At 39.3% G+C, this 25,631-nt stretch overlaps 1 long non-coding RNA gene across 2 annotated transcripts; it reads left to right on the forward strand.

Moving 5' to 3' along the window:
* The first annotated feature begins 4,617 nt into the window (after positions 1 to 4,617).
* LOC127034088 (uncharacterized) lies at positions 4,618 to 15,870 on the forward strand. Of its 2 annotated transcripts, XR_007769295.1 has the most exons (4): positions 4,618 to 4,750; positions 4,840 to 4,945; positions 14,319 to 14,388; positions 15,108 to 15,870. It is a non-coding gene; the product is annotated as an uncharacterized LOC127034088 (long non-coding RNA). The 2 variants fall into 2 exon arrangements; XR_007769296.1 differs by lacking the exon at positions 14,319 to 14,388.
* The last annotated feature ends 9,761 nt before the right edge of the window (positions 15,871 to 25,631 follow it).

The following is a 25,631-nucleotide window of genomic DNA, read 5'->3' on the forward strand; positions in this document are numbered from 1 at the left end:
CTTTATGTCGATATAAAGGGCTTCATTGTGTGGACGGGTGCAGCGTAAAATTGGTTTAACGCTGCTAAATTTGGTATAAACGCCTAGTGTAGACTAGGCCTGAGAAACCAAGTGCTAGTGTAAAAGGAATAAGTTAATGATATGGATGCTTCTACACACTTACAATTATCAACCTTTTACTTGCCCATCTTTTCATATGAGATGACAGATAATAGGAAGAAGTCAGATATGTTAAAAATATACTTAGCTTTAACAGCACTGAGACACTTAAGTTGTCAGCAGCCCAATTATTAATCAGATTAATGGACTTTTAGAAACCCACTGCACCCCTAGGACAATTGCTTGGTTCATGTTTCTTGAATACAGAATAAGGTTGCTCACATGTTACAAGACCCTCAATAATGAAAGATATTAGAAACTAGCATTCTTTAGAATGCGGTGCTACAGCATCTCAGCTACAGGGATGCTGAGTACTGCCTGTATGAGAGCATGGTTTAATGACACTTTTTCACATATGGGCACAGTGGGCGTAAGGAACTCTTGTCAAAACTTAATTTTAGAAAAAAATGTTCTGATTGTATTTTTAAAAAATTGTTTCTTTGTACACTATTAGAAATATAAAAAATAACTGTAAGAGCCAACAAGGGCACCAGCAGTAGTAATAACCAATCTAAAAAGTGCATTCGATAGCTAATTTATTTCAGCCAAGGTAACAATAACTTGACAATATGAAAGAAGTTTTCATAGACTTGTAAGGGAACTGAAATCTAACCACATGCTGAAATGAAATCTATGTCTGAGATTTTTCTAAGCCACCTATTTCCTGTTAGAAATGTGATGTCCAAAAAGTTCTGGTAGTCTTATAAAACTTTCAGTTATGCCTGACAAAATCATCTTACAATAATGGAAAGAGAAAAGGATCAATAAAACAGTTCAGCTTCTGCATTATTTTCATGAGATCTTGAAAATGCACAACTGGGTAGGCACATTTAAGACTGAGCAATACTATATTTTGTATATTGGCATTAATTTCAATATTTTGCTTAATTATTTGAGATATTTTGTTCATTTGCTAAAATTGTATTTTTGGAAGGCGGGAGGAAAACACATAGGAGTTTTGCCATTGAAGGCCTGATCCAAATCCCATTGAAGTAAATGGAAAAACTCCCATTGATTTTAATGAACTTTGGATCAGTGGGATCAGAATAGGGTCCCTTATGGTATGTCTGTCAGCATTTTAGAGCAAGCCTCACAGCCTTGGTTGACAGTCTTGGGCTAGTGCTTACACTAGTGATCATAAAAATAGCTGTGTAGACACTGCTTTGAAGGTGCAGCTCAGGTGCTGAAGTGTAGGCAGGGCGGGTATGCTGTGTAGACTTACCCTTAGAGGCCATTGAAGTCAATGGCAAAACTTCCATTGATTTTAATAGAGCGGGATTGGTCCCTAAGGCCTTGAGCCTACATGACTGACATGTATGGGATCTTTGCCATTGACTTCAAAGGACGTCAGATCAGGGGCTAAGTCTCTGGCTAAAGTTAAGCACCACGCTTAGGTGCTTTCCTGAATTAGGGTGTAAGTGACTAATGGATAAAGCAGGAACATTAGTGGGAGAATACACTTTCTAGTCCCTCCTAAAAGCAGTGGATGTCTGAACTGGTAAGAAACCCCTCTCCCCCCAGAGGAAAAGTAAATAATATACAAATAAGACTAGAGCCTGTATATTTAATAGCTTTTCAGTTTAGCAATTTAAACCTAATTACTAAGCAGCTTCTATTTCAACTACATTGCCACTGAAACTAGTTGCACTAAAAGGCATCTTTATATATTTGTCTCATGTATTTTATACAATTGTAATTTTACCTGTACATCTGTAACTTGCCTTTTTATTAAAATAGGGCTCGTGGGGGCTTTTAGGAAAAGAAATAATAAATAAAACCAGCTTCTCTTAAGGAACCACTAAACTTCTGCTATGTTGGTTGAAGCCAATAGGTATCGTACCCAAAATTACAAAAGTCTTTGGCCTTCTGTGGGGTGTGTGAGTTTTAGTTTAATTACCGTAAATATTTCCCCTTAAATGATTTATTAGCTTCCTTTGTAATTTTGTCAGTGTTCACTTGCCGTTTCAATCTGAAATGGCTATTAGCCCCCTCCCCCCACTTTCTTAGCAAGAAGTAAATCTCTGCTGTTTGCTGATTTGTTTATTACGGTCTGGAAACTTAATCCCCAACAAAGTCAGAGATTTTAAATATGTCAAATCATCTTAAAGCTACATACTAGTTATATGGGTGACATTATATGTGTTTGTGAGAAAATCATTTCAAGTACTACAAATGAGTCCTTTAGTAATACCCAGGAGTCATAATGTCTGTGACATAATGAACCCCCTAAATTACAGTCTACACTAATTAGATCACTACTGCTACATTCCAGTCCCTGAAACAATTTGCTTAAAGTGGTAGTTACCTTTAATGAAAAGACACATAACGGAAAATGTCAGCAACCTTTTACATTCTGCATGACTTATCATATGGACTGTCTAGTGTGAAGTGCTAACAGTCTTGCTGCATCGTCACCAATGAGACTGATTCTACTGTAACTGTGTGGCTAGGGCATAAGAAAAGTACAGTGTCCCCCTCACCCCCCGCCCCGAGGTAAAATATTCTGGAAAGTTTTGATATTCTCTTCACCACTTCACTGGTTAGGTGTTCTCTCAGTTTTAATCTTGAATCAACTCTGTTTTAAATGTAATATTCTATTATCTCTTCATTACATTTTCAATGTCCTTTCAGGAGCTCAACAATATTTTTATCCACTTACGGGAAACATTCACGCTTTCCCTCACTCACACTCTCTTACTTATGCAAGAGACAAAATGACATGGCTTAGTATTATTTGATGTTACTGACTGACATGCACACTGCCCTGGGAAAAGTATATGGGCCCAGTCCAGATATCGGCCCAATCCTTGCTTAGGCAAAACTCTCTGATCTAGTATCCCAGTGGGACCACTGAGATCAGTAAAAAGAAAGTGGCTGTCTATTAGTTAATTGATACTGAAGAATTAGAAGGGGGGCAAGACAGCACAAAACTTTGCTTCTAGGTGGAGTCTTTTAAAAAAACTGGGAAAATGGTAAATTATTTTTAAATAATTAACATTTAGAATATGGCAGAAATTCCAGCAATGAAAAGGGCTCAATTTTTTGTGCTTAAACTTTTTAAGCAGGACCCTTTTAAAAGAGTGAGATGAGACTATAAAAGTTGGTGGTACACTGTTGTGTACGCACATGTGCTCGTGATTGTCAGTTCAGGGTAAAGTCTGTCTCCTCCTCCTTACACCACTGTGGGTGAAGAGGATCCTCTCACTGGAGAATCAGGCTGGTTCCACTGCTCCTACTGGAGGACTGGACTCTGAGAACCAGTGTAGGGTGCACATCTTCTGCATACCAGAAAACCAGGGGCGGCTCTAGACATTTCACTGCCTCAAGCAGGGCAGCATGCCCCAGGAGACACACCTGCAGGAGGTCCACCAGAGCCACCTGCTGCCCTCCTGGCGACCGTCAGAGCGCCCCTCGCGGCATGCCACCCCAAGCATGCGCTTGGCGTGCTGGGGTCTGGAGCCGCCCCTGCAGAAAACCCAACTCCACTGAAGCTCCCTGAACCCCAAAGGTGGTTTGGAATGAGGCAGTTAGGATACCAGAGGTGGAAAGGTTCATTCCCTCGCCTTATCTCTTGCCTGGATCTATGTACTTAGGGCTTCACTGGGACCAAGAATAACAAATGTCTGGCATTGGAGAGGTTTGAACAGGTGAATGTTTGCAAGGCTGATATCACTTTCAATGCATAAAAAATAATAAGAATGAGTCATTGAGATGCTTGTGGCTTCAGAGTCACCTGGTTACAAGCAAAAATGTTCAGAAGAAACATTCCACCTTTGAAAGTGGCATAAACATCCTGGACGCCTAATCTCAACCCATCAACTCTTGCCTTTCAAATCTGCTTCCATACCTGTGCTATAAACACGCTCCTACATTAAACTATAGTCCTAGATTAAACAGCACATTATGATCTTACCAAGTTTCCTTCTTATGGTATTAGCTTTATTGACCACCCCTGCACTGTACAAGTTTTCATACTGTAGTGCCTAACCTCATAAAGTCTGTGCTGGACATAGATTCTCTGGGGGCCACCTTCACACCCACACACACCTCCTAATTCCTGATTTGTGCCACATGTTCCTTGCCTGCAGTGGTGACTGTTTTACTCTAGTTTTAAGGTGGTCACTGTTTGCAACCATGTAGGATACCAGCTCACCCCCACACTTTTTAAACAATGTTGCATTTTTAAATTAGCTTTTTAAAATTTTCTTTTCTCCTTTTTATGATACTTTAATATTCTTGTAACTTGACTGTTTGCTCAGCATCCTAAGCATGTTGGCAAGGGGAACGGGCAGAAAGGATATACCTGTATAAGTAAAATTGCTGTTACTTTATTTAAGATTAGCTTCTGAGAATTCTGCAGACCTTCCCACGCCAACACCCACCTAAACAAACATTGCATTGAATAGAATACTAGACTAGGAACTCCCTTGCTTAAACTTTTGGTAGATGGTATTTTCCTGTTACTAGAAAAAGTCTCTGATCCCTCCAGCTAATTTGTACATGAGCCTATGCTTTGACTTGGAATTTACTCTTCAGAAGACCATGACTTTATTTATTTTGCCTTCTCATTTTAGGAAGAAAACATGTCCATGTGAGTAAGAAGGACTCCACCTGTTGTTAAATTGCTGTGCGTACATGATGTTAAAGTAGCCAAAACAGTAACACAACTTTTTTTTCCAGCTGCCTCTGCAAAATAAGTTGCAAGGAACCTGGGACACTTAAGGAGGCTGACAGGCATGGAAAGGTCAAAATAAAGCAGGAGAGCTGTTTCAGCATATTCCTTCTGGTAATTCCCAACTGACTTTTCTTAGACCAAACGGCTTTTTTTTTTCATTCAAGAAAATTAAGAGATGACAGGCTGAAACTGCCTACTTTCCTTTCAGTGTCAGAAAAAGTAAATAGTTTTAATCTGCAGTGGTTTCTGATTGAATATCCTTTTGAAGTAATGATAGCTATAATTTAAAGCAACAGTTACCACATTTTCTTTTCTCTATGACATTCTTTGATGCAGTAAGTTTAACTCTGCTGAAAATAGCTGTAGCTATCCGTGAACATACTACTAGGATCTGCTGAGGTTCTGCCGTTAATTGCCATCATATGTATCTGATATCACAAACATAACTGACTAATGACAAGGTTACTGCAAATAATTTCTTGACATAAGAAGAAAGTAGTTCAGTGAGGCACATTCAGTTCAAATCGGTTTGCTTTCACTAAACTTTTTTTTAAAAGAAATTCCTTCTAATTAATGTAAATAGTTCTTCTCTGCAATAAGGCTGTCTGCGGCTAGCTGTACATGCGTCAGTATGCTATAATGAGATGTACTTCATGTTATGAGATAGCATCAAAATTCATGATTTTAAAAAAATGGAGTAAAGACAATTTCAGAAATTTATTTTAAGTATGTAACAAAACGTCCAGACTTCTTATATTGTTACATAACAAATTATATTTTATGAAAATGAAGCAGAACCCTCTTTGAGAGTATAGATTTTCTTTCTTGCTTTCTTCGAACAATTCAATTTTATGTGGTGGATCACTGGAATCTCACTTTGCACACTGCAGTCCTCTGAAACAACTCATGGCTTTTCATTCCATTCCACTGTAAAGACAGTTAAGTATGTCTGAATTCTCTCAATGGATTCACTTTAAGGACATGGTAACATTATTCTGGATGATTTTGCAATCCAGTGGAGAGGGAAAATGCACTGGACAATTATTTTAAATGACTTGTTCAATTATTTATTTTAAATATTTTTAAATTGCTATTTGAATGAGTGGTGATGAAGGATCAATCTGTTACATTTTTGCATGAGGGGTGAGACCTCTGAAAGGTCCTTCCCACAAAAACAGCCATGGCTTCCACTCATGAGAGAGTAGGGATTGCACAGACGCAGGTACCAATTAAGGATGTGTCTTAACTGCAGCATTCACTTGGGTGATTGGCACCCAGATCCGAGCACCAGGGTTAGCCTAGCGCTGATGTGAGCTGCTACACTGCAAAGCCATACTTGAGTTACTGTGTCCTCACTAGTGCTGCACTTGTGTGTGTGTTTCTAGAATTTCTGGGGGAATATGCCATGGTTCTTTGTGCTGCAGAAAGCTGAGCTGCTCTAGGATGCTTTCCCAGGGAATTATGGGAGAACTTGTCTGTCTTGACATACAGGGTGAATTGTGAGAAGGCAATGGAGGACAATCAGCACCTGAGTGGGTTAGCATGTGTCCTCATTGCAAAGTGGGTGGGTTACCAGCTTGAGTGAAAGCTTCACTCAGACTTCAGCCTAGAGCCCCAAATAAGCCAGCTAGTTTGGGTTGAATGCACCACCAAATTTCGGTCAGAGGTTTTCATGTGAATGGGATGGGGGTTAGGGGCAACACACATATAAGAGTCTGAGTTAGCAGTGAAAGATATTTCCCTAATTATAGAGAACAAATGAAATGTGCAGGGGTGGGTGAGAGGTCAGAGGGATATTAAAGGGGACCAGAAGGGTACATGGAGCAGAGAACCATGGACAGTGTCTTGAAGGGGAGGGCTCTGTCTATAGAAAGAACAAAGAGCTCCCCCTTCAACAGTGGGGAAGGGCCAAACATGCGCCCATGGAATCAACTTAAATACATGGAACAAATAATTAATAAAAAGAAAGGGGTGGGGGTAGACCTTGGGTCAAAGCAAGGGTTGCAGAATGAGACCCTGAGCGGAGAACCCTGGACAATACCCACTGCCCTGTAAAGATGTCATAGGAGTCAGTAGATGTAATGCGTCAGACTTTAAACCCAGGTGGCTGAAGTCCTAGCCATGATAGGTACTGCATGGGCAGTCATTACACAAATTTTCTGCCACCACTCTGGGAATGTGTCACAACCTTTTTCTGCAGGGCCCATACCCTAGCGAGGTGAGGAGGTGGTTTGATTTTCATCCATATTTGTTCCTTGTCCTCTCTGCTGAGACTCACAAGTCAACGCCAGCGGCAGTGGTGGCAGATTGGTTTCTGAAGGTAACTCTCAGGATCACACATGCTGCAGTGAAACAAAAAATCTATGAATTTACATTTTAAAGGGTTTTTTTTTCCTATTGCGATGCCAGTTTAGCAATTCATTCAATCCCACAATAAATATCAGACAAACATTGATTATTCTGCTAATTATTCCTTGGTATGTACAAATTAATCATGATATGCAGCACTACTCATCTGCAGCAGTGCCACCATCGGCAGCAATTTCTATCAGTCCACTGCTGGATAAATATCCCATACAGTTGAATGCTCATTTCCACCCAAGACTGTCAAATTATGCTTGCTTCACTCATGCAGGAAGGCCCCGATCCTACAATGTATTTAGACGCCTAACATCCATTGATTTCAATGTGGAGTAGGCTAAAGGACTGCATGACATTTTGGGGGATTAAAAGTCTGATTGAGAATCCTCTGATGGGGGGGGGGGCTCTTGGGTTACAACAGGTTTGCCACTAAACACATTCTCTACACTAGTTTTCCCATGCAAAGCATGGCAGCCCCCAAGGCCATCACAGACATTTGTTCATCTGTTTATGATCACACCATAATTTGCATGTTTAAGAATCCCAAGATGTTAAACTCATAAATATTTTTCTTTTAAAGCATGAAAGAAAAAATCACAAGGGGCCACAGAGAAAAGTGCAGCCTTAGCCAATGTATAATATGTTGTGGGCATGATCCCGCAGTACCTAAGTCAATGGGCATTTTGTAATTAACTTCAATGGGAGCAGTATTGGAACATGTGTTCCTCTGATGGCAAATTTCTGGGTTTGGGTTTTTTTTGGTTTGGATACAGAAAACAGGTTTCTGAGTTGTTAACTCTGGTAGCCGGATGGGGCTCCCAGTGAAGCTGATTGAACTAATGTCTTCAATGGAATCAAAATCAGGCCCTAATTCTGCTTCAGGCTAAATGGGAAATTGTTCTTTACAGTTTTTCTCATATTCCTGAATGTTCTCAAGCCAACTTTGCATGGTTTGCCTCCTTACTTATTTCCTCTTGTTTCTACATGAACATCTGTCTGAAGTTCTGTATTCCATACTAATTTTTCCATTTCATTTTTTTTTGCATGCTTGAACATGATCACAGTGTTTGAGTTCATTTGCACTCATTTGCCTAGTTTATATGCTTTTGATCTTTTTATCAGTTCTCATAGTTCATGAGTAGTAAGTGTGTATGTGACCAGGACAAGCATTTCTATAGCATTTCCTGTCTCAGCTAACTCTTTGACAGTGTCTTATATGTAAATGATAGGGAGCTGATGATGGGACTGTTATTTTTTTACAGAGAGTATCTAAAATGGTGTAATGTAGGAGTCAAAGTGACACAGTGATGGGTGGGCATTTACAATCTGCTATGATCTTGTTGGCTAGCATTGTACAGATATAAAGACAGTGTTGTTACAAGTTTGTGTATAGCCTAGGCCCTGATCTGGTCCCATAGGTTACACTGTAATAGAGATAATAAAAGTTCCTTGCATTTTTTTGGTGTGGAAATTTTTTGTGTGGAAATTATTCTCTACAGAACAATGTAAGCACAATATAAAAAGTCATATCTGAGGCCTGGTCCACACTACAGCGTTAAATCGATTTAAACAGCGTTAAATCGATTTAACGCTGTACCCGTCCACACTACAAGGCACTTTAAATCGATTTTAAGGGCTCTTAAAATCGATTTCTGTACTCCTCCCCAACGAGAGGAGTAACCCTAAAATCGATATTACTATATTGATTTAGGGTTAGTGTGGACGGAAATCGAAGTTATTGGTCTCATTCTTTTACTGAGCTACCCAGAGTGCACCGCTCCGGAAATCGATGGTAGCCTAGGACCATGGACGCACACCACCGAATTAATGTGCCCTAGTGTGGACACGTAAAATCGATTTTATAAAACCAGTTTTATAAAACCGGTTTTAATAATTTTGATTTTATGCTGTAGTGTAGACGTGGCCTTAGTGGACTAGAAATGTTTTAATGGAACGTGAACATCTTACAGCTAGTCTAGGGCATAGCTGTGTTTGTTGATTATCCTAATTAAAATTATGACTTTTGCTGTGGTGTTTGACATGGGACATTATTTAATAACTTAATTGCTCCATCCTTGGGTGAAAGTATTCCTGCAAGAGCAACCCCTGGAAGCATAGAATCTCACATTAAAGTTGCAGTGTGTCTTAACTGGGACCTTCTCTGCTCCCTTAGTGAAAGTGGAAGGCAGTGTCCATGCTTTGCTTTACTTCTGCTTTGAACAAAAGGAACTATTTTTGCATTGTGGTAGTAAAGCAGGGCAAACAAAGTGTGATTTTTTTTAAACAGACTGTCCCTGTGGCAAGAGTGAGTGTTATGGCACTATAACCATATGGTGTCTAACAGGTTCTTGACTTCACTGGTCTCACTTCCAGCCATCCTTTTTTAGTGTACTGTTCAGAATAAAAACATGACTGGTGATGGCTCAGATCACACCTCACAACATTTGCAACTCTTATGCTTGCCCACTTCTGCCACTCCCTCCAATTCCACAAGGCCAGAGAGTGGTTATTGGAGAAGTTCAAGCCCCCTCAGTTTAAAAGAGAGGAAGCTGCCAACAGGGCATTTTCCATGAGTGGCTTTCAGCATTGTAACTTTGGTCAAAAGCACTCACACGGCTGATCTTTATCCAGTCTTTGTGGCACAAAGGGGTTTTGATTTCAACAACTGTTCATTATTTCTGGTTCTGTGGGGAGGAGTTGCAGTGGTTTGAATCTTTTATGTGACAATCTTTTGTTTTACAGCACAGAGAGCCTAAGATGGGCACTCTTAAATATACATAGTACAAACTGAGAGAAATGCCACTTCTAAGGCTCATTGGAGGCAGCATCCAGACCTCTGGTCTTTTGATATTCTAGAATGGTTTCAGTAGGTCATCGTGAAAGAAGGCCCTTCTAGGCCCAACCCTAAATTACATGCAGAAGGCTTACACGTCCTTTGGCAGCTTTCTTATAAACCATGAGAATGCATTGCTGGGGCAAGGTTCTTTCTGTCTTAGGGATGCTCTTTTTGTCTCTCTACTGGGGACACGTTTGTTAGTTTATCTGTTGTTGTTAGGCTCCCATCTCGTTTCTGATACCACAAGGCTGACGTTATTGCTCAATTGGAAGATGTATTTCACCTTTCATTTCATTTCCCATTCCTGCTATCATAGAGTATGTTGATATATGTTTGCCTAGATCCATTCCTGTAGAGTTTGAGAGTAAAACTCTTCATCACATGTCATCTTTGTCTATAATTACTGTTCCATCATTGTCCTGGAGAAGAACATCTTCTGTCACCCCCATCATCAGTTTTTTTCTTAATTTTTGAAGCTTCACTGTCTCTTGTATGTATCACAGATGATGCTGATGTTAGATTTTGTCATGTCTTTTTTGATCTTCCTCTCACACACCAGCTCTTACTCCGCAATCTTCCTTGCATTTCTGTCATTGCTGATAAAATATATTTCTATCATTGTTATCAGTATTTTAATAGAATCACTGAAAATAAATATTCCAGCTGTCATAACAGCAAATACCATGCCAAGAGCCATCACCTTGTGTTGGCTAGTGCTCAGAGCTGTAGCTATATCAGTTCACATATCTTTCCTAGATACATCTCTTCCACAAAAGTCAGGTGGAATAACTAATACAATTTTGCAGTTAATTAGCACGCTTGTAAGTTTCTAAAAACATTCAAAGTCCTTCTTAACTTGTTCCTTATTCTATTGCCATACATTAAAGACCCTGATGCCTCAACCTCAACTCAATTTTAAATAGTTGTGGGACTTCAAATGCCTGCTTGCAATGGTATTGTTATATAGCTCGTTGAGTCTTTTTTTAAGTATCCTTTGTTTGTCTTTATATATGTTATATAAATGTTACAAGTAGAAATTGTCTATTGTACTAGCTAATTCAGAACTTGATAAAATACCTTCCCAAAGTAAACTTTTACCATTGCATTAAAAAAAAAAATAAGCATGATACTTTTATCACCCACATGCAGTTCTCTTTTAAAATATCTCCCATTTAAAAGTCTTTACTGTAATAACTAGGATATGAGCACAAAGGCTTGAATTTTTCCCAATAAGAAAGCTTTAAGCCATTATTTCTTAGTATAAAAATTTCTTTTTCTTAAATTATATACATGTATTTTCAGCAGGACCTCCTGAGTACAACTATGCAGTATGAACACAGGTATTACAAATACCCTCTCACTTTTCAGTTGCACGTTATGGTGGGGTGTTACTTGTGCTCAAATGTGTTACTCTCTGCTCTTCATTCTCAGGATCACCATTCTCTTGAGCTTCTTAAGACCTCTGGAGAGAAGTGGATCATAGACTTCTGTTTGGGAGTATAGATACTGCGTCAGAGCAAAGCACAAAGCACAAAGCTTCTTCACTTCACATTTTATACAAAATCATTTTTAAGCTCAGCCTTGTCGTTTGCTCTGTTGCATCTCCAGGCCTACTGCAAAATCAGCTGCTCCTCTTCCTTTTTTCTAAACCTGTATGTTCATATTTGGAAGAGAAAAATCTATCCCATTCTTCAAAAAGAAGGAACTGGTGCAGCAGCAAATCACCGTGTACTTAAGACTAAGAATTTCAGTGGAGATTTCAATGGGGTTTGGGTACCAAATAGCCTTAGATCATTCTGAAAATTGGTCTAATGGTTCTCTGGTTTTGCTCTGATGAGTATCAAAAATTACATTTGCAGTAGAATTTTTCCCTTAACTTCCCATATTCCTCCAAGGTGCACCCAACATAGAGTGCCTTAAGAGCATGGCATAGCATCCTCTAATTTTGCCTCCCCATTTCCTTCCCTCTGAAATCAAGCTGATTCCACTGGCTCAGGAAGGAGGAATCGCATGGTCATATTGGATCTGAGGTCTCTCATATGGTAACACATGACTGTCTAGAGTAACATTTTTTTGAAATTTCTATATACATTTTTAACTACTTCATGATTAACTCCCTTCATACCATGCTAGTCTATAAAAACAGTTATGTGGGTGTTGTGATTTTTTTTCCCATGAAATTTTTGTAAATAGTGTGTAAGGAATGCCTTACTGAACAAGGAAAATACTCAGACAATGTGTTTGCCTTTCAGCACATGAGCAGGGTTTAATTCAGCATGCAGTCACCTCTAAAAATCTAATACTGTTGTGGAGTAACTTTAAGCTAAAGATGTATATGATTCTATAATAAATAAGAACTTGCTCAGCAGTGTATTCAAAAGTCATGAAAGATTGTCATCAAAGTGTAATTAGCAATGCATAGTCTTGGAGCTTGCTTTTCATACTTCTATTTTTTATATAATTTCAACATTTAAAAAAAAACAGAATTGCATATGCATATGCTCTTCAAATTGTGAATGTTCTTTCCTTTATAAGAATTCAGCGTGAATCTCAGGAAACTTGCTAGTAGACAGAAGATAAGACTTCACCACAGATCTGACTAGCCTGGAGGGTCATATTATCACACAGATTAACCATTCTCAAGCAATTTCTCAAATTCATTAGGCAGCTAAGATGTTCTATTAACATTCATCATGTGTACTTTGTCCTTCTACCATTTGTTCTTAAACATATTTATTAGCAGGAAAAACCACTCAGTTAGCTTCCCATCTGTCCTTATAGCATCTTGTTTGTACAATTTTGTCTAATTATTTTTTCTAAAATGAAAGCAGTTAAGTGTAGAACAACAAGGTCTACTATGTATTGCTGCTTCACAACCTCGTGTCTAGATGAATGGTACCAAGAAGCACTTCCTTGCATGTGTGACACCTATGAAGTTTAAATATTATACAATAAAATAAGAGATAACAGGTTTTTATTCAATAAATGTTTTCATACGCTATTTCCTAAAAGTTAACAAAGCTAATGCATGCTGTATGGAGCCACTTGGCATTGATTCAGTAAATAAAGGTTTGAGCCTGCATGAACTCTGGGTGAAGTTGCTTAGTACATAGCCCTCTACCACACTTAGGGCCTGTGGAGCAACCACGTACCCTAGAGAGAGTCTCAGAACCAACCCTGCATGGGCTGTCTGGGTGGCTGATGTAGGGGGAGGGCAGAAGCAGGCTCTGAGAGTGAGCAGGCTGTGCATTGATATGGATCAACTGACCCCCATAACCTAAGCCAGTGACAGAGAGGAGCTGCAGTTGCTCTTCCAGGCCACTGCAAAGAGGCTGCTTTCACTCATAGGCCAAATGGCAAGGGAGTAGATTTCATATACTTTAGAACACCTAAAGCCCTCCCATCCTGGCAAATAAGCCAGAAGGAAGATCACCATGACAAGGCTTTGGAGGAAAAAAATGGGTAAATTCTTGTCCCATACAAACTGAAATTGAAAACTATTCTAGAACAGTTTCATTTCTTTTCCAATCATTTAGAACATAAATATTTTCTCTTCACAGAAATCGTCTGCAAAACGGTAGTCCTACTCTTACACCAACTCACTTAATAAGTTTAATTAAATGGAAGCTTATGATAATTAAACCGAAAGCCTAAGGGCCTGTTCTGTGAGGACTTACTCCTTGCATAAGGCCAGTTTCCATGTAATTTAGACAATATAATAGTGGAACTGTACTTTCCCATCTAATTTATGTGAAATGTGTATTCTCCAACCCAGATTTCTCTAACACTGCAAACACACTTACTCACTTAGCAGGAGTGAGAGGAAACTAATGCACAAGTACACTGGAAGATGAAACGGGAGGGATTTAAAAAATTTTTTTTCATTGTATTTTTTTGAGTGCACAAATTAAAGCTAAACTTTGCTTAAGGATCAAATATAGTAAAACAGTTTCGCTAACATATTAGCCACTTGTAGATTCTTCTTTCATATCTGATTTACGTCTTTCAGGTATATCCTTGAACTAAGGGTTGTGAGCAATATAATGGAATGCCTCAGTAGCTCTTTCACAGTGTCCCAAAAGAGTAATACCAGACATGATTCTGTCCTGCACTTGTACTTTTCAAACAAAGCTTCATGACTGTAGAGAACTACATTACTCTAGTTTTACACCAGTCTACCTTAACTGAAGTCAATGACTAGGTTAAAACTAATGTAATGCAGTGGGAAATTCCCTATTGTACGAGTGGAGGAATAGTAGTCTGACTGCTCCTTCTTTTCCTGCACAGGTTCTGGTGGTGCAGGTACCCCCTTAGGGAGGCAATGGAGATGCTCTTTGCCCTCGCTCTTGCTACTCAGGTAGGCAGCAGGCCCTTAATAGTTAGTGACCTCGCTGTGCAGGCAGTTCCATCATTGGAAGTCTGAAGTGGATTTTTCTCCTCTTAACACACACAAAGACTTAGAATGTATCAATTTTAAATCTAAGAGCATGAGCAAGGGATAGACAGCAGTGGGTATGGTGGTTTTTGTAGCAGAAGATGATAGCATTAGAAGCATCAGCATGAACATGTTGCACTAGGAACCAAACAATTCTTGTGTATGCTGCTTTGTTACTCACTAAATGGTTACTTGTACATTTTTTCATATGGTCAGAGAATTAATACACCTATTTGAAGTCCACTCATAGAGCTAATAGGCAACATCATCTTAGGTAGCCTATATCTGTTGCTAATACTTATCTTCCTGCAGCGGTAGGGAGTCACTGACTATCTTTATACTGCTGCTTCACTTCTACGGCAGGCTGAATACATGACAAACAGCTAAAACTCAGCCCAGACAATATGGAAATATTCGTTGTGGGACACACCATCTGGAAGAGCTCATCGCTTGATGGCTGCCCTATGTATTGGTGGGATTTAACCCAAGCAAACTGAGGTTTGCATCCCGAGGGTCATTTTTGACAGCAATCTGAACTTGGAAAGCTTTTATTTCTTTATTTATGAAAGCAATCGCCAAAAGAGGCTTTTTAAAAAAAAAAGGATTCTAAAGTATTCAAAATTTGTGACCTTTAATTCCAGGCACAGACCTTGTCATCGTGATCTATGTCTTTGCGGCCTCAAGGCCAGATTACTGTAATGTGCACCACTGAAAACCACCTGCAGGCTGGAGCTATTGCAGAACACAGAAGCAGGACTGCTCAAGGGGCTTCATCTGTGAGAGTTGGCAAACCCCCATGCTCTGTAAACTACATTAGCAAGTATGATTCAAGGTCTTTTACTATTATTTTTTAAAGCCTAAAACAATATGGAGCCGGAATTCCTGAAGTAGTAGTTATAAATATAATATGATCTAATGACAACAAGTGCAGGGTGTTCTCACTCTTGGGGCAGCAGCTCTGGCCTGATCCATCATGCACTAATCATGAGAGTAGGTCTGTGACATTCTTTGATCTCAGGATCTTTGTGCACCCTGTTTGGTTTATGTTGTTTAGTGTCAGGTTGTTTGAAAATATAACCACCATAGAAGACAGAAAAGAGCCCCATCAAATCATCTAGACAATTTCCCTGCCAAGGCAGGATTGCGGAAACAAAAGATTATTCTCCAGTGCATATTTAGTAGTGTTGTGTCCCAACCAGACAGTGGGTCTTCCACCATTTTCCTTGGCAGCCAATTCCACACCCTACTAGCTTATGTATCAGCAGGTTTCTTGATATTTTGAGCACATTTTTCTTTCTTTTTAAGTATGACCAAATCTCTACTTCAATTAAAGAGACTCCTGAACTAAAACATCACATCTGACCTCATGAGTTTTGTATCCTCACCTACATCTAGACCTGCAGCAAATAAATGGCCCTATCTTTAGAACAAGTTAAACTAAAACATCTCATCGAACACATCTTCACTTTATAATGGGACCCAAATACCTTGAAACTCCAGAGTGTTAAAATATGGATCCAGACTTAGCAGGTGGGCCTAGCGTTCCTCATATTCTATGGTGTGATGCTTCTTTTGTTTATTTTGCGCCTGCACTTGGAATTATTTGGATAAGTTGATGATGTGTGATAATCGGGTGCCTGATTTTTCAGCCCTTAAATGTGTGACTAGTCCCACTAAAATCATTGAGGCTATTCAGGTGCGGATGGATTGCAGGAGTGGGCCCTTAGCATTTTTGCTAAAGCTCAGAGAAGACTTTGGGCATGAGGGACAGATGGAGGAGGAAAAATGCCAAAGATAGTGACTCTTCCCCATTCTACCCCTGCTAAAATTCCATTGAGCCAAGTTTGCATGAAGCTCTTTTTCAGGGGCCTTTGTGTCAGAGGATCAATGCCACAGAGGCAGCATTCCTCCTTTTTGCACCCACCATAAGAAATCTGCCATAGCAACCACTTCACAGAAACCAATGGAATGACTGAGGCCAATATTATTATTATTATTATTTTATTGCAAAGCCACTCCCATAGGTAGGTAAAGCCTTTCTTGCATGCTGTCAAATGGTTGTGTATTTAGGAGGAATGTTCTACTGCAAATTTTTCAGACAGTGCACTCACAGGGACAAAATCTGTTATCTGTACCACAGGTTTAAATTTGGCTGTGGTGCTATGTTAAAAAAAAACACGTCACAAGGAAAAAGATATTCACCCACAAATTACAAAACCAAACAATCACACTTTGTGTTCACACACATTTCCTAGCTGATATAAAGTCTGTGTGTCAGGCCAGAGTCAGACCTGGTGTAATTTCCATGAAAGTCAATGGGATCATACCCACTTACACCGAATCGGAATTTGGCCCATGGCATTTGTTAAATGTCCCAGAAAAATGATAATTTATCTTGCAAGAGCAGAGTAATCCAACAGCCATAAAGAAACAAACAGAGTACAAGCTGAACACAGAGCTATAAAACTGAGCTTCTGAGGTAGAACAATCCTTCTCATGTACTTTCCAACGCCAGCTCTTACCATCTGGTTTCAGACACATTTCCTTAACAGTAGTGTATCAAGTGAAGGAAAAAATATGTCTTATTAGTTCACATGCGGCACTGAGATTCTGAACTACAATGATAAATAATGTACAAAGCTGAGAAAGTATAATTCTGTTTATTCTGGGCCTCTTGTTACCAAGATGTGAGGTAAAAGGAGAAAAACACTTATCCTGCTAAATTTGTGGAGCTGACAACTATACTGGCATGGCAGGAACTAAGACAGATGAGACAATCAGTTAGCCAAACATACTACATGCCTGCCAGTCATCTGCAGTCTTAGTTCACTAAGGCTCTTTTCATAGGAGAGATTCCATGTACCAACACATTGCAGACACAAAGCCATTTCTAGGATGTCATTCCCTTGCTGTTATTTTACACGTCCTTCTCAAAATCTTCAAAGTCTATTTTTAACATATTTTTATTAAAACTTTTTATCACTTATTCAAAAGAATGTTTGAATCACCACTTGCAACCCCACTGTCTAATGCTTGCCGACTTGCTGAAAAAAAGGAGGCAAGGGAAGCTTTGCTTTGTCGGGAGGAGAGGGGGGAAGAAAATAAAGAGAAATCGGCCTAGCTTCAAAGGGCACATTTCCATAATTGCCCTGTAACTTTGGCAAAATAAATCTGAAGGGCTGAGAAAAGCGCAATCTCTCAGATGAGTGCACTACAAAAGCCCTAGAGATTCCCCAGTCCCACTTGTTACTATTCTAATTCAGTGAGAGAATTCAGTTCCCTAACCTCAGTAACAAAAGCCATGAAATCACTGTCCTCCCATTCCACTGGCCTATTCCTAAAGAATAAGACCTTATCCAGCCTTTGTCTCCAGCCTGCCCACTAACATTCAGTTAAAAAAAAATTAGAATAGCATTAAGAAGCAGAAGAGCTGCTAGAGGTGAAAAGAGAGAGAGCGAGAGAGAGAGAGCGATTCCCCCAACCTTGGTTTCGTCTTTCAAAAGATTTGCTGAAATCTGTTCTCACATAATAAATGACAAACCTATCCTTTTTGCTTCCTCTAACATAACATTAGCCACATTTTTTTTTCTTTTAAGACTCACTGAACTAAATTTGAGTTGCTTGCCTACTAAACTTCTGGGACAAAACAATCATAGCACATTTCTTTTGTTTGTTTTGCTTAAAATCTAACATCTTCAGTAAACGCTGGCCAAATGGTTTCGTTTTTGTTCTAGGCATGAGGCCATCATTCCAAATAAATAATAGGAAGGATAACTTAAATAAGCTTTGAGAAGAGACTGTTTCAATGTGCCGTTTTATGAGGGTGTCCATGTTTGCTGGTACTTCAAGCCAAACCTTATAATGCTGGAATGAAAAAAAAAAAAAAAGACTATGGCGTGTGAATAGTAGGCCTTTTACAGGAAAGGCCCAATCACCCTTCATTTGGCTTCTCTCTGACTTTATTTTCTCAATAAGACAAGCTTTTGTGGTGATGTTCAGTATGGACAAGCAGGATAGCCTTATAAAGGAATTTAGCAGTGTACACAAAGGGCTGCGGCAGCATCAAAGCCAGCCCAGCAGCACAATAGAGATGACATTTTTACATCCCAGGGCTTGGGCGGGCATTGCCTCAATACTCTGTCCATAGAGGTGTCAGTAAACAATGAATAAACTGGGGAAGGGGTAAAAACACAAGTCAAAATCTTTTTATTGGTGTCCCCTACACATTCATTGGGCAGTTTTAGCTCTGTATTTGAAAGCTCTTCCATTTACTTACTCTCCAGACTCTCCTATTTAACTAACTGACTGATGATGGCTCCATTTTGATATCCGAAAGAAAAGAATGGGACTTTCTTACTAGATTAAATATATTAATCCACAAGGTTTAACTGCATTTTGTTTGCAGTGAACAAAATATTATCCCCCTCCTCTTTTTCTTAGTGGGATAATGTCAAGTTAAAAAAAAAATCATATGTTACCAAAAAACAGCATCTGTACCCAGGCCGCAGATTATATCTTAGATGCTGATAAGTGAAAGCATTTTAAAATTTAATTTAGTTTTCTCCATTTATGCAGGTTACTTTTTTTGGATTGTGAAAACAGACTAGTCTGTTTCACTTTTGATTCTAGCCAGTTTCACTTCCAGTTTCTCATGTATTAGCATAAGGCTGCAATATTGTGGGTGCAGAACCTGCAGAGAAAAGTTTAAAACCAAAGGGTCACATCTTTGTTACTTTGTTCAAGAAAACAGTCCTGTTGACTTCAGTGGGTATAACATGATAGCTCGCTTTGACCGAAAATGTCTTTCCACTGAATTTTCATTTTCAATTTCATGAAACGATTTCTATTAATACTAGTTTATTCATTTAATTTGGTAAACAAAACCTAAATGTTGACCCTAAATTTCCTGACAGTCTCATTCAACAATTAGAGCTCTGCGCAGATACAAAATTTGTATCTGCATCCAAATTCACAATTTGCAAACATGGGCTGCAGCTATAAAGCATATATCCACAGATTTGCAGGGGTCTAGTTATAAAATTTGGATCTGCGTCCCTCTGCAATCCACAGATGTGGCTAATCACAGATTTGCAGGGCTCTATTAATAAATAATACCTTGTACATGTCTTCCATATGAGCACATACACACTAACCCTGATGTCCTACAACATTTCTTAAATGCTTGTTCATATTAAATTATTGGGAAGTGGCTAATCACTTATTAATGGAAGCAAATCAGTATGAAGAAGCTTACTGTTTATATCTAATTTCATTTAAAACATATATTTTATGCATATCAAATTAACTGTTTCCTATGGAGCTTGCAGTAGTATGTAGAATTATTTATGCGGATAAGGATTGTGTATTTTTGGTGTGGTACACTAATAATTATTGATGAATTCTATTCAGTGGTGGTGCTCACATATTTTCGACAGAAATGACCATATTCCTTTTTCACTGTTTTGTTTGAAAATAAATTTAGTGATAAGATGTTAATATATCAGAACCATAGTTTCATGCATAGCTAGTAATTGTATTCTAGACTGGCTAGCTGGCCTACTGACATGCATTTCTACAATTGCTAAAAATAATGAGGAATCCAAGTGACATGCCGTTATGGCTAGGAGTGCCATCACATCCCTTGACCTAATTGATCATGCCTATACACCTTAGCGTGCTTTGCATAACCAACTTAGACAGCAGCAAGATTTTCAGCCAGATTGATTGACATACTTTATTTCGAACTTAAGCTTAATCATGACCAAGAATGATTCATTTCTACCTCAAACTTTAGGAATTGACACAGAAGACAACTAAGCTGCAGGCTCCAGCGTAAGTGATGGAACAATCATAAGTAGCTTAATAAACTATATTTATATAGGTTTTTTCCCCTCATAACTGCTGAGGCTGATGTAATAAAATGGATTAATTAAGTGGTGGCAGAGTTACTTTATTTTATACAACCTATGTCAAACTAAATTTTTGCATAGACGGTTTTATCCTAAATCACTCCTCTACTGAACATCTGTGCGAATAATTGTATCTAAAACCTTGCAAATGTACTGTATCATACCTTTGATTTCTATAAAACAGGTGGCCAATTTTTTATAAAGCAGGTGGTTCACAGCAATAGCCAAACTGATTCTCAGGCTTAGAATCTTGGATATTTAAGGCATAAAACATCTTCAAATGAATATCAGAGCTTTCCATCTGATTTGCCTAAAACAACGAGAACAAAGCTCCTAATAGAAGAGACTGTAATAAAAGTGCTATTTCCAATGTGTTTGCCTGTGACTGCTCTCTGCTGAGAATGTCCTGTAGCACTTTTTAACCGTATTCTCTAGTGTGTCAGCAAAGAGACTCCATCAGAGTATTTAACATTGCTGGGAGCAAAGGAATAAAGTGGAGTCACTGTTGATTATTGCTCATTAGCCACAAGGACACCTACTTAACACGTGAATAAATGAATGACACCATGTCCTAATGGAAATGGTCTCAATATACCTTTAAGCAAAATGTTGTTTAATATCTTCCATTTGCTGAATAGTAAAGAGGCCTGTTGGACATTCAGAGTCAGCAAGCAGCCATTGTCGCTTTGTTCCCATTTCAGCATTTAATGAAAGATTTTGTCTTAATTATATACTACACTTTTAAACATCAGCTTCCTAAAAACCCAAAGGGCAGCATATCCTTTTCCCAATCTGCAGATTCAGACTGTTTTGTTTAAAGGGTTAACATCCAAGCAAATATTTAAAAGGTGCATGTTCCTTTTTATTCTGTTTTATAGTCAAACCTATGTAAAATAAGAACCTGTGATCTCTTTATTGGTTTTCTTAGATAAAATGCAATCTGTGTATAAGCCTTAATTTTCTTATATCCATTTGTTAACAGGGAAGAGAACACTTTCAAAAGTACATGATTAGGGCTCACTTTGATTTGTATCTTGTTAGTGCTTCCAAGGCAGATTGTATTATTGTTTTGTTTCACTCATATTTCTCATCGGTCTTAAAAAAAAAGAATTTTGAACATGTAAATATTAGACGTGAAGGTAAACGGCGTAGTCTGAATTGCATTTTGAAAATTGCCATGCCTGAGCATATGTTGGAAAACATAAATCATCACAGATCAGAGATATATTAATATCCTGAAACCCTACAGAAACAGTCAAAATGAGACTGTTAGCCTGCAAATCACTGAAGCAATAACTTATTTAATTCAAGACTTATTTTTCTTTTTTAAAGTTTGCCCAATTTATCCAAATAAAACAGCTGCAGATTAAATATTAAGGATGGTAATCATATTAGAGACTATGACATTAATATTGTGATTTACATGATCAAGTACTGTGACAGAATGCATTCTTTCTACTGGGATAAAATGGGGTTGAACTATCCAAGAAGTATAAAAAAGCAAGGGTATAACATGAAAGGTTTCATTTTTATTTTCACAGTATATTTTGATTCTAGATAGCAGAAAAGGTGGTTTGTTTAGTTTTTTAAACAATATTTTCCTTCCCACTTTCTGTTTGTCTGCAAAATGGTTAAGTAGATTGAGAGGGAGCAGTGTGCTGAAGCCAACTCACTGATATTTATTAGTTCAGAGGAGCTTTCCCCTCTCTTATCAAAAGTCCGTGATAGGCACTTTGGCTGCAATGAATGGCAAGCATTACATGGCTTGCTGAACTCTGAGAGCTGTTTTCTAACAGGCTCAGCTAGAAGTTGGTTTGACAGCTTGGAAGTATTCTCCTGCCATCTCCTTCCTGTGTCACTTCCTCCCTCCTTGCCCCATGGAGGAAGGGAGTGAGCAGGAGATGATTACATCAATCTGTGTCAGGCCTGGGCACTGTGATTTATGAATATGCATAATAAGTTCTCACCTTTGAGAAGGACTAGCTAGGAAGATAATTGATTAGACAGAAGAGAGCAGCCTAGAAAGAGAGACTGAGTGAGAGAGAGAGAGCAGGAGGGAGGGAGGGAAAGACAGGGAGGCCTTGCTAAGAGGTCTCAAATAGTCCCTGCTCGAGTTCCAGTAAACTGTGACAGTGAGAGACGGAGCTTTCCAAACATGTAAACAAGATTTTGAATGTCTCCCTGAAACATGCATTGCAAAATCTTTGCTCACAAAATTAATGGGAGTCTCCTCCACCTTATTGAGGATTGGCTAGACCTATGGATTCCTCCAGGCAGCCCACACCACCCATTCAATAGAACTCCCTCTCTGAGGAAGACAACTTCTCCAGCAACTCCAGAGGAGGAAAGGGTGGGAGGAAATTGCCTCTGGCTCTCCCTGCCCCCCCCCCCCCAAATCTTATGTGTGATTAACCTTTTCCCAGAAGGAAGAGAAGCTGGGAAATAAAATACAGCAACTTGGGTTCCATTTACATGAGATACAACCTCCTGCTATACATACCACCCAAGGAGTTTGCTCATCTGTAGTAACTACACGCAAGGCTGTTGCACAGACACCTAGGGCTGCAGGGAGAAAACCTATTTATTTCCTGAGTGATTGGTGCTGGGAGAGCACATTTTTAAAAAGAAAGAAGCTAAAATGCACAGATTACAAACTGCTAAACTTTCTGGGCCCCTTCTGCCTGCCTCTGTTTGTGCTTAAGCCTGCTCCATTGCAGTGATTATTAACAAAAGCTCAGGGATTTGTGCGCACACACACACACACACACTGCAAGGTATATTCACTCCACTGTGAAGCAACAATAACATACGCCTGGCAGTTGGAATACCAATCATGTAATTTGGAGGAGGGGGGAGACAAAAAACGTGCTGCTTACAAATATCTAGAATTTAAAATGTAGTTTAGCAGCCTACTGCAACCAAATCCTATAAATAATACATTCCTATCACTATGACCTCAAAATGTCAATACTGCACACCCCTGCACATTTGCATATCTTGCACTGTCTAAACTTGAAGCATGTCAGCTATGCGCTTCTGTTTGTACTTTAACTTTCATTTTAACTCTTGCCTCTTAGCACCTAGCACCCTTCTTCCCATAGGACCTGGCCCCGAAATAAGTAAGGCCCCAGCCATTTAATCACCACCTCCAAAATTCTGCCACTGCCAGGATGAGTAAAAAAAATTACAGAGGGAACGTAAGCAAGAGGCTCTGAACACAAGCTGGCAAGAACTGTCCTGCTGCTTATACAGCCCAAGTTGTTAATCACAATAGTTTGTTAGCGCCAATATGACGTGTCATTTTCAACATAGCCCTGCTCGACCTCATTACAGACTTTACTTTAGCTTTTAACATTCAATAACTGCTCACATGTAATTTTGGAATTTACCAGGGGAAAGGAAAGGGAGGGAAAAAAGGCCTGGGCTGGTTTTAATTTGATTGTACTGATTTCACTAAGTCTAAAGCAAAGGGGTCAGCCTCTAGAATGTGTCTGCTTTAATTTTCTTAATGAGAAAAGACAAATGCATGAGGAAGTCCTCCCCCTCTGAAGCCCTGGCTCCTTTCAGGTTGCAGACACAATTTTCCCAGCACTCTCAAGCTGGCAGGTAGAATTGAAGTGACTCTAAGCGTTTTGACCTCTTACAGAGCTGACCAATTTTCAGCACTTTGCCAAGGAAATGAAGCTAAAAGTTGTCGACGCTGCAGCTAGCCTCAGCTTAAAATGTAATTTGCAAAGTTGTAGCTATTTTAATTAAAACCAAATTGGGGAGGATCTCAATAGCTCCCCGCCTTTTGAGGGTGTGTTTTAGATTAGGCATAACAAACCCCCTGTTTTAGGTGGGTGATCCCTACCCTTTCACTGTGCAGGGTTTGCAACATGCTCCCCAATCAAAGTAACAGTTCATTAGAAAATTATTTGCTCTAAATTCTCCTGACTAGGAGAGCAGCTCCCTTCTGCACTTGTATTCGAACCCAAATATTGTTGTTACTTTGAGAATTCAAGACCTGATCCAAAGCCCACTGAAATCAATGAAAAAAGATGTCCCTTGACTTCAGTGAGCTGTGTTGGGTGATCAGACAGCAAATGTGAAAAATCGGGATGGGGGGGTAATAGGAGCCTATATAAGAAAAAGACCCACAAATCGGGATTGTCTGTATAAAATAGGGATATCTAGGCACCCTAGTGGCTCAGGCTCTAAAAGCTTTACATAGTATATACAGAGAGCTATATTACTCATACGATATAAATGTATCCCATCAATAACTTATTCACATGGCGATCCAGTAAGTTTTACCACTCCTGCAGCAGGGCAGCTTCACAACAAATTATAATGATACCAGATATTATTGTCATTATTTTACTGCTGGCAGAAGACAAACCATCTTTATTTTAAATAATATCATGTAAAAGAGTAGCCAGGCCCCATCTCCAATTCCTTCACAGTCTAGGCAGCACTTAAAAAGCCATGTTCACTCAAAACAGAAGCTCAACAAGAAATGCACAAAGAAGGAAGTCAAACCAAATCGACAAAGACTCCCCATCACCCCATTCTGTTGTTGTTTTGCTGCCATTCATTGAACTTGCAGTGTAGCTTGTTTCCTACATAAGCAGTTACTCCCAGGGACAGAAAGCAAGGCTCTTCTCTAGTCTGACCTCTTTGACTCTGAGGCTCTCGAAGTTTTCTTTAAATCAAACCCTCCCTTACTCCATGATTCAATTGCCACTTGTACGGGGGTGGGGGAGGAGGGCAGCCATAGCTAACACCGAGTAATAAGGTCCTGGAGGGGGTCATAGGTCACAGTTGAGCTGCTCCCAGATAGTCATTGCTCACCAAGTGAAAGGCCTCCAGACTCACCTCTCCCCACCCACTTCTACTTTTCCCCAGGGGATTTTTAAATCACCCTCCCCTCCCCAGGCTATAGGTGTAACTTACATGGCCATCGGTTTTGGAAACCAACGCAGCTCTGATTCTTAAACAAATAACCGCCAGACCGTTCAAAGAACAACGGAGAAAACAAGACAAAAGAAGACAGGAACATAAACTATTTTTAAAAGAGAAAAATGTTGCCAGTTGGTGTTCGAGTGGGAAGAGGGCCCGGTAACTGTATAGGTGTCATTTTTTTTTCAAGGGTGCCTGCAGGAGAGAAAGGGTGTTTTCCTCCTGCAGAGGGCGCTCCAGTTCCAGATTTCACCAAATTCCCTGGGCTCATTACCACGAAGACACCCCTTCCCCCTATCGCGTTCTGGCAAAGGC

The sequence above is a fragment of the Gopherus flavomarginatus genome, chromosome 14, assembly GCF_025201925.1.
Source record: "Gopherus flavomarginatus isolate rGopFla2 chromosome 14, rGopFla2.mat.asm, whole genome shotgun sequence".
Lineage (NCBI taxonomy): Eukaryota > Metazoa > Chordata > Testudines > Testudinidae > Gopherus > Gopherus flavomarginatus.